This window comes from Durio zibethinus, chromosome 6 (genome assembly GCF_047325235.1).
Source record: "Durio zibethinus cultivar Kanyao isolate XHJ-2024 chromosome 6, ASM4732523v1, whole genome shotgun sequence".
NCBI lineage: Eukaryota > Viridiplantae > Streptophyta > Magnoliopsida > Malvales > Malvaceae > Durio > Durio zibethinus.
In genome coordinates, this window is record NC_143167.1 from 13,117,416 (window position 1) to 13,130,756 (window position 13,341).

Below are 13,341 nucleotides of genomic sequence, written 5' to 3' on the forward strand. Positions count from 1 at the left end.
GAACTTGAAACAAAAAAAAGATAAACTGAAGAAAGATAATTTAAGACTTTGAGAAGAAATGGGACAACTAAAATATGAAGTGAAAGCCCGAGAAACTAGACTAAAAAAGGTAATGCAAGATGGGGATTGGTAAAAAATGATCTAAAGGATTTGCATTAAAAAACAAAATGATGTGAACCAAATTGAAAGAGAGAAAATGTGTCAGACTTAGTGGTAGGCATCATAGGGAGATGATTGAACTTTAAGAAGAGATGCAACTTTGAAAGGACAAAGCTAAGGAAAATAAAGAAAAAGCCATATGGATATCTTAAGAGCAACAAAATTAAGAAGGTTTGTATTCAAAAGCTTCAGTAAGGTTGATAGAACGCCAAAAAGAAAATGCTAGATTAAAGGCTCAAATAAAAAATAAAAGATAAAGCACTGCAAAATGCAAAAGAAAAAGGAATCATTCTGCCAATCAATTCAAAAAATGAAACAACAATTATGAGACCACAAGGGCCATATTTTCACAATCATCAAAGAATGACAAAATAAGGCAAAAAATCAGAGATACACTTGCGATATCAAAAATGATGCTCACATGAAGTGGAAGGTGGAGAGCTTGGAAAGGCAACAATACATACATTTGGCTACTCAAATTTGTAAGGTGGTGAGAAAAATAATGGAGATGGTCAAGAAGGTAGAAGCTTTGATATAAGAAATCAATCTAACCAAAAGTTATGAGAAATGTCTATTGGATTTTTTGGTTAAAGCTAGGGATCATTATGAGCAAATTAAATGTTTATATGGTTACAATTCTAGAATGATAAACTCTCTATATTCAAAACTTATTCAGAATTAATGAAAAGTTCTAATGTTTGAGATATGTCTTGGAGCAAATACCTTTCAATGCATTCATGCATACATTGTGTATATTTCTTTATTTCTAAATCTTTTACCTTATTACAATGATGTTTTTAAAATTAAAATAAAGATTTTTCTTTTACAAAAATAATATGGCATCATAATTTTTCAAATTGTGGTAATAAAGGTTTAAAGATAACTCAACCATCGAAAGTTCGAAACCAATATGTTCTCCACCTGTACAATACACAGTCATATATTAAAATTATGAAAAATAAGCAGGTAGCCAGGATAAAAAGAATGGAAAAAGCTCAAGAAGATATACGAGAACAGATGACCAAAATGCAAAAGGAGATGAGAAGACAAATGATGAAGTTAAGAAAGTTAATGAGGAGCATGGCCAATAAGAAATGTGTTGCTGAAACCTCTATTGCAAGAGAAAAAAATTGACCCCATGAAAACAACAATGTTAGAGAAGAGCCATTTTACCCACCTAAGTATACACCACCTTATGCTCGAGCTCTTCAAGTGATGTATCAACTGCCTATGCATGGGTAACCTTACCCATTCGTGAATGTGAACTTACCAACTAATCAATAACAAAATTAGGGGCAATTCGAGCAAAACCTAGGATGTAATTTAGTTAATCTAATTTTTGTTTCCAATTTAGATGATCTCGAAGAGCAAGAGAAATTAGAGAGCATATCAAAGTTAGGAGAGAAAAAAAATTCAACATAGGTATGACTTGTTAGAAGAGAGACTAAAAGTCATTGAAAAAAGTGATATCTTTAGAAGTATTGATGCAAATGAACTTATTTTAGTCCTTGATCTAGTAATTCTATTGAAATTTAAAACTTTTGATTTTGAGAAATATGATGAAAGTAAATGCCCATTGGATCATCTCATAATGTTCTATCATAAAATGGTAAGTCACATTGACAATGATAAGCTTTTGATCCACTGTTTCCAAGACAGTCTCACTGGGTCTATAGCTAGATGGCATGTTTAACTAGATAAAAGTCACATACATTCTTGGAAGGGTCTTGCTAGGTTTTTGTTAGGTCAATACAAGCATGTATTAGACATGGCTCTTGATAGGTTGCCACTGTAAAATATGAAAAAAAGAGCCAATGGAACTTTCAAAGAATATGCCCATAGATGGAAGGACTTTGCTATTCAAGTATAGCCACTTTTGACTAAGAAAGAGACAATGGTGCTTTTCATCAATACTCGCAAGACACCATATTATGACAAGCTTGTTTGCAATGTAACAAAAAATTTTACTAATATGGTGATTTTTGATGAAATGATAGAAAGTGCCATCAAGAGTGGTAAGATTGAGATATGTGATACCCCTAAAAAAGTAATACCATCTAAGAAAAAAGCTAGAGATGCACATGTAATGGCCTATGGGAATCAACCACCTAGAAATTTCATCCCATATCACCCCCATCCAACTTGCTAGCCTTATTACCCTACTACAAATAACAGTTTCCAAGGTCTATACCTATATCAACTGATACCCCCATCGAGGTTCCTATAGAGCTTTTACCCTAGCATGCCTACTTATACCTCTGCACCTATAGCCCAACTTGTTGTTCAATTAAATAGTTCAACAAGCAATCTTAGAGGTCCAAGGGTCATTCAAAGAAAATTTTGATTGACCACACTCCTATGTCTTACATTGATTTATTCCCTTAACTAGTAGCAAATAATCTCATTACGCCTTACCCTATAGAGCCATTGAAACCTCCATACCCTAGATGGTATGATTTGAATGCTTGATGTGATTATCATGATAAGATTATAGGCCATTCCATAAAAAATTGCATGGTGTTTAAAATAGAGTGCAACACTTGATCAATAAAAGATACATAAATTTTGACACTAACAGAAAACTAAATATCAATGAAAATCCTTGACTAAACCACGCTGGGCCAACAATTAATACAATAAATGGTGGTATGGTAAGATGAGTTAAGAGAACTGTTGATGAAGTTAAAACCCTGATGGGTCAAGTGTTTGAAAGCTTGGTCAATGCTAACATGCTTCATCCAATTCCCTTAAAACAAGAGATCTATCATGAAGATTATGACCTAGCCCAAACTTGTATTTATCACATGAATATGGTATGACACTTTATTCAAAATTACGACATGTTTCGCCAAGTGCTACAAACAATGATATAGTCATCATTAGTAGAGTTTTGTGAAAAAAAAGATCAGAACATAGTGAATGTAATAGAAGGAGGATCTTTAAAGAGTATTTTTGCTAAGTTTGTGCTTAAGCCAGTGACAATTTATTGTAATGAAAAACCAAGTGAGGCACAAAAACAGTCTTTGATGAATGGAATAAGAAGATGATCTTTAGAAAGTATGTTCCCTAAGTTTATGTTTAAGCCAGTGACTATCTTCTATAATGCAAAACCAAGCTTGGCGAAAGAGCAGCCCATTTCTTTTCCCCTGAAACCTATAACAATTTGAATACCTAGCCTATTCCCTTACCAATGTGATAAGGCAATGTCATGAAAGTATGATTATAATCTTACGGCACAAAGATTAAATGATTGTCATGTTGGAAGTGAACCAAATGCCACTAGCACTACAAATATAATCGAAGTAGGTGGAATGGCATGTAGTGGGAGATGTTATACTCCAAAATATATTAGAATATGCTAAAAAAAAACTAAGGAAAGAGAAAAGGTGTTGTGAGAAAGAAAAAAAACCCATTTTATAGTGGCTCAAGATGTAAGATATAAAGAACCTGTTACTAAAAAAAAGCTTGTGAGTTTTTGAAATTAATTAAACATAGTGAATACAACGTAATAGAGTAGTTGAACAAGATGCCTGCCTGAATTTTTTTATTGTCACTATTGTTGAACTCTGAATCACATTGGAATGCCCTATTAAGAGTGTTGAATCAAGCACATATGGATCGTAACATCTCTATTGAGAATTTTGACCATATTATGAGGAGTATTATGGCTCTAAATTTCGTAACTTTCATTGATGATGACTTTTCACTAGAAGGTCGGGGTAGTACCAAGGCCCTTCATATCACTACTATATGCAAAAGCCATATCCTAACTAAAGTTCTTATTGACAATGGCTCTTCAATCAATGTCACACCCATGATCACCCTAACAAAAATTTCTCATTGATGCATCATATATGAAGAATAGCCATACAAAATTTCTTATTAATGCATCATTTATGAAGAACAACCATATAGTAGTGAGGGCTTTTGATGGGTCTCAAAAGGAAGTGTTAGAAAACATCGACATACCAATGCAAATAAGGCCATGTAATTTTTTTATAAAATTTTACGTCCTGGACATTTTGCCATTCTATAACTGTTTGTTAAGATGATCGTGGATTCATATGGTAGCTGTTATCCCTCATCTTTGCATCAAAAAGTAAAGTTTATAATTGAAGATCAACTGATTAGTATTTATGGAAAAATGACTTATTGGTAACCAAGGCCATGATTACTTTATATGTGGAGGCTACGAATGAGGCATTAGAGTGCCTTTTTAGATCTTTTGAATTTGCTAATGCAAGTTATGTGGGAAAGATCGAAAGTGCCCACTCTACGTTTATCAAGAGTAACTAGGATGGCCATCAAACAAACACTTGGTAAATGATGGCGTGTTGAATATGACCTTGAAAAAAATTTACAAGGAATCAAAGAACCACTAAGGCTATTCTAAAATAAGGAAAGGTTTGGACTGAGATTTAAGGTCATTGCGACAAAAAGAAAGAGAACCATCACTAAAAAAATTAAAAAAAAAAGATTGGCGTGGCTTAAAGGATATGAGCCAGAGTACGAGAGAATGATCATCCCTTACTTCTATGATACATTTCGTTTAGACAGATGTATCAACTTTGATCCACTTAAGGTCACACAAAAGGGACCTATGCTAAATATATAAAAGGCTTTCTCTGAATTCTATATCTATGTAGTGGGTGATGAAGTGACAATAACTTAGAAAATGGAACTCTTATTTATCCATGTCCTCCAGGCAAGGAGATGAACAATTGAAAAGCAATAAAGTTGCTAATTATCTTAAATCTTTCAAAAAATAATGTAGTGAGTTAATTTCCCCAATGCTTTTGCTTAAGAGCATTTGAGAGACTTTTGGATGGGCTTATCTTTCCTTTATTATTTCAATAAAATTACTAGTGTTTTGCATTTTCATTTCCTCTATTATTTCATTAATTCAAAGTTACAATTTTTTTTCTTTTTCTTTTTCTTTTCCTATACACATGGCTACATACTTTCAATTTCACCCATTTTTAAGTTTTCAAATAATGAATACAAGGATAATCATGAGAATAATCCAAGATTTGACTTTGAAAAAGCTATTCATGTTGATGAATTTGATAATAAAGAAGATTCGGATGAGTACAATTTATCCCCTGATTTAGTAAAACTAATGGAACAAGAAAAAAAACAAATTGAATGCATGAGAAAGCTACCGATGTGCTTAATTTAAGTAATGAGAAAAATAAGAAAGAGGTTAAGGTGGACACATCCCTTTCATCCATAGAAAGAGAGAAGTTAGAAGAATTCTTTATGAGTTTATTGATGTGTTTGCATGGTCATACCCAAATATGCCAGGACTCAGTTTAGATAATGTAGAATATTGATTGCCATTAAAGCCATAATACAAGCTAGGGTAGCAAAACATGAAGCTCAAAATGTTGTTAAAAATAAAAAAAAAATGAAAAAAGAATTTGATGTAGGTTTTTTAAAAGTAATCAAATACTTGGAATAGATAGCTAACATAGGCCTTGTTCTTAAGAAGGATGAAAAGTTTGAATATGGGTCGATTAGAATAGGGCCAACCTGAAAGATAATTTTTTTGTCTTATATTAATATTCTTATGGATAACACTACTAGGCACTCTACATTCTCATTCATGGATGGCTTTTTATGATATAACCAAATTAAAATGGCCCTTTTTGATATGGAAAAAATTATATTTGTTACCATGTGGGGCACGTTTTGATATAGGTCTAAGCTTTTTGGATTGAAAAATACAATAGTTACTTATCAAAGAGCAATGGTAACCTTTTTTCATAACATGATGCATAAAGAAATAGAAGTGTATATGGATGATATGATTACAAAATCTCATGAGGGAGAGGACTATGTTACCAATCTTAGAAAGTTGTTTAAAAAATTGTAGAAGTATCAACTTAAGCTAAACCCAGCTAAATGCACGTTTAGTGCTAAGTCAAAAAAATTATTAAGATTCAGGGTTAGTGAGAATGGCATTAAAGTTGACCTAATAAGATACTCGCCATCTAGAACTATCTCCTTACGCACGTAAAAGAAAGTAAGGGGTTTTTTAAGAAGGTTAACTTATATTTCCTGTTTTATTTCTCAATTTCTAAACATGACCCAATTTTCAAGTTACTTCAAAAACATGGTCCCGGCAAATGGGATGAGGAATGTCAGCATGCATTTGAAAAGATTAAAGAGTACCTATTAAATATGTTGGTGTTGGTACTATTTGTTATAGAGAAACCATTGATTTTGTATCTCACCATGCACAACCATTCTATGGGATATGTGTTGGGGTAACAAGATGAAATGGACAAGAAAGAGCAAGTTGTCTATTACTTGTGTAAGAAGTTCACTAAATATGAGTCCAAATATTCCTAATTAGAGAAAATGTGCTATGCATTGGCATGGGCAGCCCACAGGCTCAGGCTATAAATGATATACCATACTACTTGGTTGATAGTAAAGTAGGATATTTTCAAATGTATCTTTAAAAAACCATCATTGTCAGAGAGGTTAGCAAAATGGCAAGTCATGCTTTCTGAATATGATATTGTGTATGTTGCACAAAAGACAACCAAAGGAAGTGTGATAGCTAAATTCCTTGCAGAGATGCAACTAATGAATATGAACCTATGAAATTTAACTTTCTTGATGAACATTTGATGACCATCTCCTAAATCGAGAAAGGGAACCAATAGAAAAGCCATGAAAAATATTCTTTGATGGAGCTTTAAATGCTTTAGGGCATAGGATTGGAGTAGTTTTGATATCCCCTGATGACAATTATTATCCAAACACTGTAAGGTTGGATTTTAATTGCACCAATAATGTGGTAAAATATGAAGCATGTAAGATGAGCTTACAAATGACAATTAAAAAAAAGATTGGAGTGTTAGAAGCATATAAGGATTCGGCCTTAGTAATCTATTAACTATGAGGTGAATGGGAAATAAGAGATTCAAAGTTGGTATGATACCAAAAGTATATAGTAGATTTGATTAAACAATTTGAGAAAATCCAATTTTGTTAGTACTTTAAGAAGATAATCAAATGGCTGATGCTCTAGCTACATTTGTTGCAATGTTTAAAGTGAGTGACAAAATGAAAATCCAATCAATTCGATTGAATGTGCAAGTATCACTGGCATATTGTTCAAGTGTTGAAGAGGAGATTGATAGCCTGTCTTGGTACTATGACATCATGTAGTATGCCAAGCACCAACAATATCCATAACATACATTAGAAGATGACAAATAAATTATCAGAAGACTAGTTATGAGATTTTTCCTCAATGGAGAAATCTTATACAAGAGAAGTTAAGATAAAATGTTATTAAGATGCATGAATGTTGTTGAAATGAAAAAGATGCTGAAAAAAATACATGAAAGAAGTTGTAGAGCATATGCAAACGGTCACATGATGATTAGACAAATTATGAAAGTAGGTTATTATTGGTTAACAATGGAGAGTGAGTGCATTAATTATAATAGAAAATGTCATAAATGTTAGATTTATGTAGATAAGATTCATGCTCTTTCGATCCCTCTACATGTTCTCGCACCTCTATGGCCATTCTCCATGTGAGGAATAGATGTGATTGGACCTATCTTTCCAAAAGCTTCAAATGGACATCGATTCATTTTTATAGTGATTGACTACTTACCAAAATAGGTCAAAACAGTTTCCTATGCTACTGTGACAAGGCAGTGGTATGCAAGTTTATAAAAAGGAAGATAATATGTCATTATGGCTTTCCAAAAAAGATCATCTCTGATAATGCTTGCAATTTGAATAACAAGATGTTAGCAAAGGTTTGTGCTCAGTTTAAGGTGAAACACAATAACTCGCCTCATATCGCCTAGAGATGAATGAAGCAGTAGAAGTTGCCAATAAAATATCAATAGGATAATAAAAAAAAGATTGATACTTATAAGGATTGGCATGAAAAGTTACCTTTTACGCTGCATGCTTATAGGACATCAGTATGTATATCTACTAGGGTAACTCTTTTTTTGCTTGTATATGGGATAGAGGCCATGTTGTCAATCAAGGTGGAAATTTTCTCTTTAAGAGTCCTGATGGAAGTAGTTTTAGAGAAAGTAGAATGGGTCTAGAATTGTTACAAACAATTAAATCTTATTGAAAAGAAGATGCCCACAGCTCTTTGCCATGGTCAATTGTACCAAAAAAAAAGAATGAGCAAGCACATAACAAGAATGTTTGATTTAGGCATTTTCGTGAGGGATAATTGGTTTTAAAGAAAATTCATTTGATTCAACACAATAATTGAGGAAAATGGACATCGAATTGGAAAAGTCCATATGTAGTCAAAAAGGCTTGTTTGGGTAGAATGTTAATCTTGGCAAAGGTGGACGGAGATGACTTGCCAAACTTGATAAATTTAGATGCTGTGAAAAAATACTTTGCTCAAGAAAGAGATGAAAATGGGTAAATAAAAAAAAAAGGAAAAAAAAATAAAAGATAAATAAAAAATGAAGGAGTACTCATAATTGAAAATCCAAAAAGGATAGTTTGAGTTGAAGGAAGGATTTAAGTTGAAAACTTGAAAAGGTGCTTTAGATGTAAATGAGTATCAATTTCCAAGTACAGGGGACAATGTCCAGTACAACAAACTCAAAAAGGTCAAGTGCATCAATGGAATAGGTTTTCAAAGAGAGAATTTTTGTATGTTGTTCATGATTGTCTGAATATTCATTGTCTAAATATGATTCCCTTATTTAAAATTTGCACTAGTGTTCACTTGTTTAAGTTTCTCACTTGACACATCCTTATACCTTCCTATAATAAATATTCATCTTTCTCTAATATATCTTGCTTTTTGATAATCTTCATTCTCAATAATAGAAGAAATGCTAATTGATCACACTGGTTATAAAATTTAGAATATGATAAATGATTGATAATATTCGTAAAAGGTCTTACATTATTTTGTGAAAGTTAAGGATAACAAAGTTAAAATAAAGACTAAGAAAAATGGAAAAGATTTGGGAAAGTGCCCATTTTTAAACTAATCAAATCAAAATGAAAACTTGTTGGAAGTGGTGTCAAATAACGGTATTGGCAAATGATCATCGTAGTTCATAAGAAAGCACTTTCTAGAGTATGTAGACCAGGATTGAGATTGGTTGTTTTGGAAAAAATGAAAATAAGAAAGGATTGACTTAGAAAACCTTGTTACCACAATTTGGATGTGTCATATTAGTTTTTGATAACACTTGCATCACATATATTGCATTCATTGCATTCATGAATTACATTCAATATATTTTTCAGAGAAAAAATTTGTACTTTAGGATTTTTAAGGTTGAATCCTTTAAAGAAAAAGGTCGAGGTATGGGAAAGGATTTTGAAACTAGCACAACTCATGAGACCCTTAGGTCACAATGTTACAAAGCATTTTCAAACAGATTTTTAAAGTTTCAAAGCCTTTATTCAGGGGAAACCATTTTCAAATAATATTTTAAAATTCCAAAGCCTCTATTGGAAAGGAGCCATTTTTAGACAAGATGTTTAAAGTTCCAAAGCCTTTATTGGGAAAAAGCCATTTTCAGTCAAGATTTTTAAGTTCCAAAGCCTTTGTTGGGGATGAGCCATTTTCTGAAAAGATTTTAAAATTTCAAAGCTTTTATTAGGGAAGAGCTATTTTCAAACAAGATTTTTAAAATTTCAAAACCTTTGTTATTTTTTTCTAATCAATGACATATCAACAGGCAAGATTTAAATGAAGTTCTTCACGTGAAATTCGTTAAGGTTTTTACTAAAAATGATTCAATAAAAATTTAATAAAAATTTTAAACTAATAAATTAATAAAATTTAATGATAAGATTGATAATATGTAAAAAAAAATATTAAAAAATATTATTTATAATTTAGTTTAATTAGTACTTATTTAACATAAAAATTTTATCAAAATATTTGATAAAAACGAAGCTAAAATATTGAAAAAGTCCCTGTATTTTTATGTTTTTCTTAAATAAACTTTTCTATTTTGATTGTACTTAAATAAATTTCTATATATTTTTTTATATTCATGCAAACCTTTATTGCTAACAAAAAGTTAGCCGTCAAGCTAACTATCAACTAGCATTTTACGACCACTTGGATGATTACATGATATGATGACACGACTAAATGGTATCGAGTTGAATTAAGATAATTAACAAAAAAAAATTTAATCACCAAATCAAGAATAAGGAAACACCTTTTTTATATCAAAATTAATTAATACGTAATCAATTACCAAATTAAGATATTAAAAAGCAAAACAATCATATATATTATCCAATAAATGTCAAGTTTTTTACACATAAATTCTAAACTTGTATCTCTTAATTTTATTATATAAAACATAATAAACTTTTGGTTGCCTAATATTTATATGGATTCTTAACTTTTGATTTTTTTTCTATTTATGTTCTTTAAAATTATTATTTATTAAAATTTATTAAAAGCTTTGGTTTTCTAACATTTATTATTTGTTTATGACTCATGGTTTTCCAACATTTTTTTTAAGGATGAGATTATGGTTTTCCAACTTCTTATTTTAAGAATGAGATGGTTTTCCAACGGCTCTCAACTACTTCCTACCTATAAATCAAGCATTCTATTGTAGACTAAGGGTAACAAGAGCCAAGGAAACTTATTGCCATTCTCCTATCAATTTCCTCAAGCATTCAAAGTTGTTTCAAGTTTGAAAAGTGCAGAATTTATATAAGTTTCTCTCTATTTTCTTGTCTATACAACTGTGTACTTCAAATTAACAAACACCTAACCTTTGTGAGGTTTTTAGAGTTTGTAAAACACTTCAAATTTTTGTATTGTGAGTTTGTAAACTTAAAGGGGAGGATAACCCTTAAGAAATGTTGAGTTTGTAAAGCTTTGAGAAGCTTGATTGTAATCTTTAACACATATAGTGGATTGAACTCTTTGGCAAGAAAGGCTAAGGGAGAGGATGTAGGTGCCTAAGAAAGGACCGAACCTCTATAAATCATGGTATTATATTCTCTATCCCTATCTCTTATTTACTTTCAATTATTGTGTTTAATTGTTTAACAAAATTTGTGCTTATTGAATATTATTTTTTGAAAACTTCATTAAAACCAATTCACCCCCTTCTTAGTTTATTCCAAATCTTTGAGCTAACAATTGGTATCAGAGCTAGTACTCTTTTTTATAGATTTAACAGCCCAAGAGTGTCCTAAAAATGGCTTAAAGAAATATGGTAATCAATGTGAAAGAACCATCCTCAACCTACAACAACTATACTAGCCAACAAAATGTATGTCTCATAGCAAATAAAACAGTTGCAACATCTCTTGTGAGTGAAGGGCATTCAATTGTTAGACCCCCTCTCTTTGCTAGTGACAACTACTCCTATTGGAAGAATAGGATGGGGTTGTTCATTCAAGCTAATGATTATGAAGTCTGAAGGGTTATTGTAAATGGTCCTCAAATTCTAATGAAGGTGGTGGATGGTAGGGAGGTGATCAAGCTAGAGAGTGAATGGGATGTCAATGACATGAAGATGGCTCAACTCAATGCCAAAGCAATGCATACACTCTTTTATACATTAGGGCCAAATGAGTACAATAGAGTTTTCTTATGTGAAAATGCAAAGAAAATTTAGGATAAGCTAGCTGTTACTCATGAAGGTACCAATCAAGTGAAAGAGACAAAAATTGGCATACTCACTCATGATTATGAGCTATTCAAGATGAAACCAGATGAAACTATTAGTGAGATGTCAAATCGCTTCACCGATATCATAAATGGTTTAAAGGCTCTTGGAAAGACTTACTCAAATGTGAAGATGGTGAAAAAAATTCTCAATAGTCTACCAAAGAGCTGGGAAGCCAAAGTGACAGCCATTGAAGAGTCTAAAGACCCTTACACACTCTCTTTAGATGAACTAATGGGCTTTCTCCTCACCTATGAAATGAAGATCAAAAGGGGACAAGAACCAATCAAGAAAGGTGGCATTGCTCTCAAATCTACCTTTCAAGCAGATAAAGAAAATTTTAGATAAGAGAAAGATGATGAAGATGAAGAGATGGCCATGTTTGCAAAATGATTTAAAAAGTTCATGAGGATGAACAAGTTCTTAAGCAAAAGAAGACCACAAAGGGAGATGACTAAAGAGGAATCAAGTAGAAGAGAAAAAGACCAAATTATTTGTTATGAATGCAACAAACTGGGTCACATTAAACTTGATTATCCTTTGTTGAAAAAGTAAAACATGACAAAACCAAAGAAGAAAGCTATAGTAGCAACATGGAATGATAGTGACTTCTCCGATGATGAATCAAATGAAAGAGAAGTAGCCAGTTTATGTCTCATGGCCTTTGATGAGTCTAAGGTAACCTCTAGTTCATATGATTTAAATTCATACACATTTGATGAACTACAAGATGCCTATGATGAGTTAGCTATAGAATTTGATAACATAAGCATGAAACATAGGAAAATGGTTTCTAAATTAAAACTAGAAAATGAATTATTGACTAAAGCAAAATAAGACTTAGAAAAGGAAGTTGAGCTCTTGAAGTTGAATGTCAATGACTTGACTAAGAAAAATGAAAATTTGCATAATTCATTTTCTAGATTTTATATAGGACATCAAAAGCTCAATGACATGCTTGAAACACAAAGAGCTTTCTTTGACAAAGATGGACTAGGTTATAATGGTGGCAACAAAGAAACTCATTTAAAAAATTTCCTTGTTAAGCCAAATGATTCATCCAGTATATGTGCACATTGTCATAAATTGGGTCGTTCAATACAATATTGTTCCTTGAAGAAAATCACTTATGGAGGTAAGCTCATTAGGAGAGTGTGGATTCCAAAAGGAGTTAGCTCATCTCAAGATGAGATTACTAAAATGAAGTGGATTCCAAAAGGCACAAAATTTGCTAGTACTAACACTTAAAGACCCAAGAAAATTTGGGTACCCAAAATAAAAATTTAATTGTGTTTTTGTAGGTGAATGAGTATTGCTATAAAGCCAATTCAAGCAAGAACAATTCATGGTACCTTGATAGTGGATGCTCAAAACACATGACCGGGGACAAAACTCTTTTTAAGACTTGAAAGCTAAAAGTGGAAGAGATGTTACATTTGGTGACAACTCTAAAGGCCAAATTGAAGGGATTGGCTCAATTGATAACAATTCCTCTACTACTATTAAA